Genomic DNA, 8,117 nt, shown 5'->3' with positions numbered 1-8,117 from the left:
AGTATACGTGCTGCCAAAGCAAGCTCAAACTGATTTCCGACCTGACCGCTATATATAGGCCTAAAAAAATGGGATATTTTAACTTAGGGACATCATTTTATTTATTTTTTTAATTTATTTATATTTTACAGTAAATTCTGAAAGATTTTAGGTAATATCCTATTAATGAAGAAATCAAACTGTAAAAAAGCTAATTAGGGAAAAAATAAGAGATATGGTTCAATAATTCAATATGCAAATTAGATCCACACTGCAGAGCATGCTGGGAGGAAGTGAGGGGGCAGCTTTTGCCTGTGATAGATGTTGTAGTATAAGTGGGAAACAAAGAGGGACATTACTACTGTGTTGGGGGATGGAAGGGGACATTACATTTGTATAGGGGCACAGAGAGGTAATTTTTACTTTGTAGGAGCACAAAGGACAAACAATACCAATGAATGTGGCTGAAAAAAAGGGCCATTATTATTGTGTGGGTAAACATTTGGGGACATTACAACAGTATTGGGGACTAAAGGGGGCACATAGGGTGTAGTATAATTGTACAGCCCTAAGAGAAGAACTATTATTGTGTAGGGCACACACAGGGCATTTTTACTGTGTAGGAACACAAAGGCGAAACAATTCCAAGTTGACTGTGTTCAAAAAGGGACATTGCTATTGTGTAGGAACACGAAAAGGGGCACGAGTACATTTTGGGGGACATAGAAGGTATACAACTGCATATAAGTGACTTTCCTGACATTACCATTCATCAGAATTGCCGGGTTTCGCTGTGCGCGGCAAGAGGCGGGAACGGCTGCTTCTCAAATTCTATGGAGTCTCGTTCTGAGCCTCATTCTGAGCCTTATTCTGAGCCTCCATAGTCTTTTATTGTGGAGAAACGTCCTGGGAAGCACTGGACTATGTCAGACTTTGGTGGGAACTTTGCATTTTAATAAATTGGTGAACAAAGGACTGTGTCTTGTTTTTATTTCTCTATGTTTATGTTTTCAGGCTTCCATTTGTGGAATATGGCAGATTCCTTGGACTACGGTGGTCCTGCTGTTTTTTTTCTTTAGTAAAGTATTGAATGATGGAAAGTGTTTATTTTAATAAAGTATTTTTTACGTGTGTATCTTTTTTTATTACTGGGTTCGTAATGGCGATGTCTGATAGATACTTTTCCATGACTAATCCCTGGGCTTGATGCCAGCTAACACTACACAGGTGCCATTAACCCCAACTGCCATTACCCTGAATGCCACCACGCCAGGGAAGAATCATGCAAAGTGCTAGAATTGGCGCATCTAATGTGATGCGCCTCTTCTGGGGTGGCTGCGTGCTGGTATTTTTAGTCTGCGAAGGCCCATGGTTATTGGCCTGTACCGCACCAGGGTAATCAGGAAGAGCTGAGGCAAAGAGCCAGAACTGGTGCATCTAATGTGATGTGCCACTTCTGGGGTGGCTGCGGGCTGGTATTTTTAGTCTAAGAAGGAGCCAATAATCATGGGCCTTTCCAGCCTCATAATAACAGCCTCCAGCTGTCTGCTTTGCCCTTGCTGGTTATGAAAAATAAGGGGCACCCCACGCTGTTTTTTTCCCCCATTTATTTATTTAATCATAAAAAGTTGTCCAATAAGCTCCACAGGTTACAATTTTATTATTATACTAGCTGTACTACCCGGCTTCGCCCGGGTTAATAACTGCTGTTAACAAATAGAATGCATTAACAAAAATGTATTCTGCAAACACAAACAACAAAACAAATAGATAGAAATGTAATTATTAAAAGGCACAAACTAAGCTAATAGAAGCATTTCACAACATATATTTTAACACCACAGATATTCCACACAGATTGAACTAAATTAGCCAAGTAATGTGCTCCGTCTCTCTCTTTCCAGATCTGTCTCTTTCCCCGTCTGTCTCTTTCCCGTCTGTCTCTGTCTGTCTCTTTCCTCGTCTGTCTCTTTCCAGGTCTGTCTCTTTCCAGGTCTGTCTCTTTCCAGGTCTGCCTCTTTCCTCGTCTGCCTGTCTCTGTCTCTTTCTTTGTCTGTCTATCTCTCTGCTTCGTTCCCCATCTGTCTGTATCCAGGTCTGTCTCTTTCCCAGGTCTGTCTCTTACAACGTCTGTCTCCGCGTCTCTTTGTCTGTGTCTTTTCCTGTCTGTCTCTTTCCCTGTCTGCCTGTCTTTGCCTGTCTCTATTTCTCTGTCTCTTTCCCCATCTGTCTCTATCAAGGTCTGTGTCTTTCCCCATCTATCTTTGTCTGTCTCTCTGGCTGTCTCCTCCTTCCCTGTCTTCCTGTCTCTGTACCTGTCTGCATATCTGCCTGTCTCTTTCCAGGTCTGTCTCTTTCCAGGTCTGTCTCTCCTTTTCCCCGTCTGTCTCTGTCTGTCTCTTTCACCGTTTGTCTCTGTCTGTCTCTTTCCCTGTCTGTCTCTATTTCTCTGTCTCTTTCTCTGTCTGTCTCTGTCTGTTTCTCTCTCTGTCTGTCTCTATCCATCTCCCCACCGACATCTTATTATCTCACATATACGCTTCTTATACTATGAATGTCTTTTGTTCCTGTAGCAACCACTCACAGCTGCTACTAATAACCTGAATTTCCAGGCTCCATTTACTTTAATGAAGGCATGTTTTTCGGAGAGTAACTGTAAAGTGTGGGGTTAGATTTTCCTGTCAAAACATAGTCTACGACGTTCCCTGGGTCACATGAGGTGTCTGTGCAAAATTTTGTGATTGTAAATGCGACGGTGCGGATACACTTTTTGTTTCACTTTTTCCCCATTATGTAGATAAGGGCAAAATTGATTGGTAAATTGGAAGGCGCGGGGTTAAAATTTCGCCTCACAACATAGCCTATGACACTCTCGGGGTCCAGATGTGTGAGTGTGCAAAATTTTGTGACTGTAGCTGCGACGGTGCAGATGCCAATCCCGGACATACACACACACACAAACACACATTCAGCTTTATATATTAGATGTCTGGAGGTTGTGCAATTATATGTTTATTTGTCCGTGTACTGTCTTTTCTATATCTATTATCTATCTCTATAGCAATTGCTGTCCAAAAACACCAGAAAAACGTATCGGAAACGGGGTTTTTTTCTGCTGCGTTTTTCCTGCCAAGAGATGCAGAAATGGTGCAGAAATGACTGCACCAAATACTAATGTGTGCACATACCCCAGGGTTCCCATGACTAGTGTTTGTTGAGTTTTTGACACTGCAGAATTTCTGCACCAATTCAGTACCTTAGTTTATTTGCGCTTTTGCCTTGCATTTTTGTTACATGTGTTTTGATGCAGTTTTGACGTGTTTTTGTCTTAATAATAAAGTTTATTGAAATAAAGACAGCAGAGAAAACAGAATTTTGTCAAAAGCAAAGAATTCAACATCTAAAAATACACAAAAAACACATGTACAAATATAAAATAAAAATATAAAAGATATAGCTAGATAGATGATAGAAATAGTTTAGACAAAATAGATTGCTATCCTACAGAGATATAATGTCACAACCCCCCTACATATTATACATTTGCACCATTTAGAGCCTTTCACGTGGCACTAAACAATGTTTTTAGTCTTGTTTAACCTAATAAATAAATAAATAATTTTAAAATATTACGTGGGATTCCCCCTATTTTTGATAATCAGTCAAGGTAAAGCAGAAAGCAGGGGGCTGATATTATCAGGCTGCGAAGGCCCATGGTTATTTGGCCCTTCCCAACCTAAAAATAGCCCGCAGCCACTCCAGAATTTCTGCACCACATTACATGCGCCAATTCTGGAGCTTTGCTTGACTCTTCTCGATTGCCCTGGTGCGGTGGCTATCAGGGTAATATATTTTTGGGGTTGATGTCAGCTTTGTAATGTCAGCTGTCATCAGGTCTAGGAGTTATTAATGAAGAGGCGTCAATCAATCACCCCCCTTATTAACCCGATAAGTAAAAAGAAAAAACACACACAAATAGTTTATTTGAAAAAACCCCACTCTCCAACTCTTTCCCTGGTTGACCAATATATTTAAAATAAAAACCCAGGCAGGTCTGACGTAGTCCAGGGAATCTGACATAGTCCAGGGAATCCGATGTAGTGCACAACTTTGTACAAAAACGTGTTTTCCTGCAAAAAGATGCAGAAGTGGAGCTGCACAAAATACTTTACGTGTGCACATAGCCTAAATTGTAATAAAACACATATATACCCCCGGTTTTATCAGTAAAAAGTCAGCTCAGGGCACAAAAAATAAGCCTTCCCATAGTCCCAGATCCCCAAAAAATAAAAACATTACGGTCCTGGAAAATATCGCGAAATGTAAATTTATTTGTTTTTTACATATTTCTGAATTTTTTTTGACCATTTAAATGAAAAAAAAAAAATTATACATGTTTGGTATCTAAGAACTCGTACTGACCTGGGCAATCATGCTGCGAAGTCTGATTTACCATATGGTGAACATGGAAAGTAAAAAACCCCAAAACAATGCGGACTTGCACTTTGTTAGCAATTTCACCGAACTTGGAATTTTTTGTTACCATTTTCCACTACTTTATAAAAAAAAAAAAAAAAGTAAAATTGAAGATGTCAGTCACGGGCAGCACGGTGGCTCAGTGGTTAGCACTGCAGTCTTGCAGCACTGGGGTCCTGGGTTCAAAACCCACCAAGGACATTATCTGCAAGGTGTTTGTATGTTCTCCCTGTGTTTGCGTGGGTTTCCTCTGGGTACTCCGGTTTCCTCCCACACTCCAAAGACATACAGATAGGGACTCTAGATTGTGAGCCCCAATGGGGACAGTGTTCCTGATGTATGTAAAGTGCTGTGGAATTAATAGCGCTATATAAAGAATAAAATTATAAATTAATAGTATTAAGGTCAACTTTTCTATCAAAAAACAAGGCCAAACATAGCTATATTGTCGAAAAAATAAAAAAACGTTATGGCTTTTGGAATAAGAAGGAGAGGAAAAGCGAAAAAACGTAAGGGGTTAACAAGGCCAGAAATGTTGGGAGATGAGGGGAACAGAAACTTGGGGTTGAGAAATGCGTGAAAATGTGGAACGCTTCACGATTATACGTGTCATCCTTGCGCAGGGGCCATGCTAATCTTCTCTGTATCGTTCCAATTTCAGCATATGTGCTGCCGAAGCGAGCACAAACTGCCATCCGACCTGGCCGCTATATATAGTCCTATAAAAGTAAATATTTTAACTTAGGGAGATTATGTTTTAAATGAGTTAATTCTGAAAGGTTTTAGGTAGCACTCTATGAATGTTGCAGTTAAAATGTAATAAATGTAATCAGGGAAAAAATAGGTAATAATTTGTCACTAATTAATATGCAAATGAGATCTGCGCCGCCGCACAGGATCCTGGGAAAACATGGGGCCTATTTCCTACTGTACAACGGGCATTACTATTGTACAGGGCCACACGGGGGAATTACTAAGGTACATGGGGCATTACTACTGCACAGGGGGCATTCCAATTTTACAGGGGCTCACAAGAGGCATTACTACTGTACAGGAGGTATTAGTATTGTACAGAGGCTCCTCACAGGGGGCAACACTACTGTACGAGGGGGCATTATTTTTCTACATGGGGGTCACAGTTGGGCAATACTACTGTACAGGGGGGCATTATTACTGTACTGGAGCTCACAGAGGAAATTACTACTGCACAACGGAGCATTACTACTGTACATGGGGTCAAAGGTGGGCATTACTACTGATCTTGAGGGCATTGCTATTGTACAGGGGGCATTACTACTGTGCAGGGGGCATTACTACTGTGCAGGGGGCATTACTACTGTACAGGGGGCATAACTACTGTACAGGGGGCATTGCTACTGTACAGGGTGCATTACTACTGTGCAGGGTGCATTACTACTGTGCAGGGGGCAGAACTACTGATCTTGGGGGCATTGCTATTCTACAGGAGGCATTACTACTGTGCAGGGGGCATAACTCCTGTACAGGGGGCATTACTACTGTGCAGGGGGCATTACTACTGTACAGGGGGCATTACTACTGTACAGGGGGCATTACTACTGTACATGGGGTCACAAGTGGGCATTACTACTGATCATGGGGCATTACTACTGCACAAGGGGGCACTACTATTGTACAGGGGGCATTACTATTGTGAATGAGGGCATTACTGCTGTACATGGGGGCATTACTAGTGTACAGGAGCTCACAGAGAGCATTACTACTGTACAATGGGACATTACTGCTGTACAGGGGCATTATAATTGTACAGGGGCTCACAGAGGGCATTATTACTGCACAGGAGGCATTACTCATGTACTGGGGAACACAGGGGGCATTACTACTGTACATCAGGTCATTACTACTGTAGAGGGGCTCATTGATAAGCATTACGTTTGTACATGGGGCTACTAATACTATACAGTGGCTCACAGGGGACAGTCTCTTGTTTTTATTTCTCTCTGTTTATCTTTTTCAGGTTCCCATTTGTGGACTATGGCGGATTTCTTGGACTACGGCGGTCCTGCTATTTTTTTTTTTTTGTTTGTTTTAATAAAGTAGTGAATGATGGAAAGTGTTTATTTTAATAAATCATTTTGTTAAATTGTGTATGTTGTCTTTTTTTTATTACTGGGTTATTAATGGGGGTGCCTGATAAACACCTCTCTATTACTATCCCCTGGGCTTGCTGCCAGCTTACATTACACAGCTGACGTCAACCCCAGCTACCATTACTCCGATTGCCACTGCACCATGGCAATGAGGAAGAGCTGGGCAAAGCGTCAGAATTAGAGCATCTAGTGTGATGCTCCACTTCTGCAACAGCTGCAGGCTGCTAGTTTTAGGCTTGGACAAGCCAATAACCATGGACCTTCCCAGCCTATCAGCCCCTAGCTGTCTGCTTTTCCTTGGCTGGTTACCAAACATAGCAGGGAACCCAGTTTTTTAATCAACTAATTTATTTATTTATTTAACCCCGTCACTAGTACGCCATTGGTCGTGTCACTGCGGTTACCATGGGCTCCGGCAGATCTGATCAGCTGACGTGCGTGTGTTAACCCTTTAGATCACACTGTCAAACTCTGCTCCCGCCACCGTCAGTGGCCCCGTGATGCGATCACGGGGCACCGTTGTATTTCCATGACAGCTCGGGGTCAGATTATTACTCCTGATGCTGTCATGAATCACTTCCTGTGAGAGTCAACAGAATGCCAGCACTCTCAGGAGACCAGGATTTCTCCTGATCAGAGCGATGCTGCAGCATCTCTCTGAACAGGAAAAGCCATCGCAGTGTACAGTCATAAAGTCCTCTAGGGCAACTAGTAAAATCAGTAAAAAATATTAAAGAAATAAATAATTATGTAAAATATGAAAAAATAAAAGCTAAAGCTCAAATCACCCCCCTTTTGCCTCATTAAAAGCAAAACAATTAAAAAACTAAAAAACAAAACAAAATTGAGACGCCCCTGAGGTAACCAGGTGTCACAAAACAAGGTAACATCACTGTAACAGCTCGGGTCCTACATAACTGTGCCAGTCAGTACACACACACCAGCACACCAGGACACATACACTCCAAAACCAGGGCGGGAGACTCCCATAGAACCAGGTGACAGGGCTGGGCACTGTGAGCTAACAGGCAGACAACTGGGTAGGGAGAGATCAGACCTGGGGGAGGAGTGGATGGCCTGGGGAGTGTGGGTAGACAGTGGGAGGAGTCAGTTAGCTGGCTGAAGAGAGTGAAAGTAAGCAGTCGCAAGGAGGAGAATGAGTTGTCAGTAAAAGGTGTCAAGACAGACAAAGGAATCTTGAGACACAGTGAAAGTAGCAAAGACCCCGCCAAGACCTGAGTAGAAACAGCAGCCACTCAGGGGAGAAAGTATCTGGAGAACGAGAGGTCAAGCTCCAGGGACAGTGGAATGCTGTGGGAGTGGAAATCCAGGGCTCCTAGTACTTTGCACGCACGGGGTGCAGATCCTAGAACACACCGGGACTTCAAGCCGTCTATTAACTCTGCCAGGTGGGTGGGTTTCCAGGACTCATCTGCCACCATTAACATCCGAGGCATAATCAGCAAAGGGAGGACCAGGACATATTCCCTTAAATAGTCCAAACTGCCTGCGGCAGGACCCAGACACCAGGAG

At 42.6% G+C, this 8,117-nt stretch overlaps 1 non-coding gene across 1 annotated transcript; it reads right to left on the bottom strand.

Annotated features, from left to right (window-relative positions):
- Positions 1–5,033: 5,033 nt before the first annotated feature.
- LOC142313537 (U6 spliceosomal RNA) lies at positions 5,034–5,140 on the bottom strand. Its single transcript, XR_012754531.1, has one exon. It is a non-coding gene; the product is annotated as a U6 spliceosomal RNA (small nuclear RNA).
- Between the last annotated feature and the right edge of the window lie 2,977 nt (positions 5,141–8,117).

This window comes from Anomaloglossus baeobatrachus, chromosome 5 (assembly GCF_048569485.1).
Source record: "Anomaloglossus baeobatrachus isolate aAnoBae1 chromosome 5, aAnoBae1.hap1, whole genome shotgun sequence".
In the NCBI taxonomy this organism is placed as follows: Eukaryota; Metazoa; Chordata; class Amphibia; order Anura; family Aromobatidae; genus Anomaloglossus; species Anomaloglossus baeobatrachus.
This window is presented reverse-complemented; position numbering and strand designations above follow the sequence as displayed.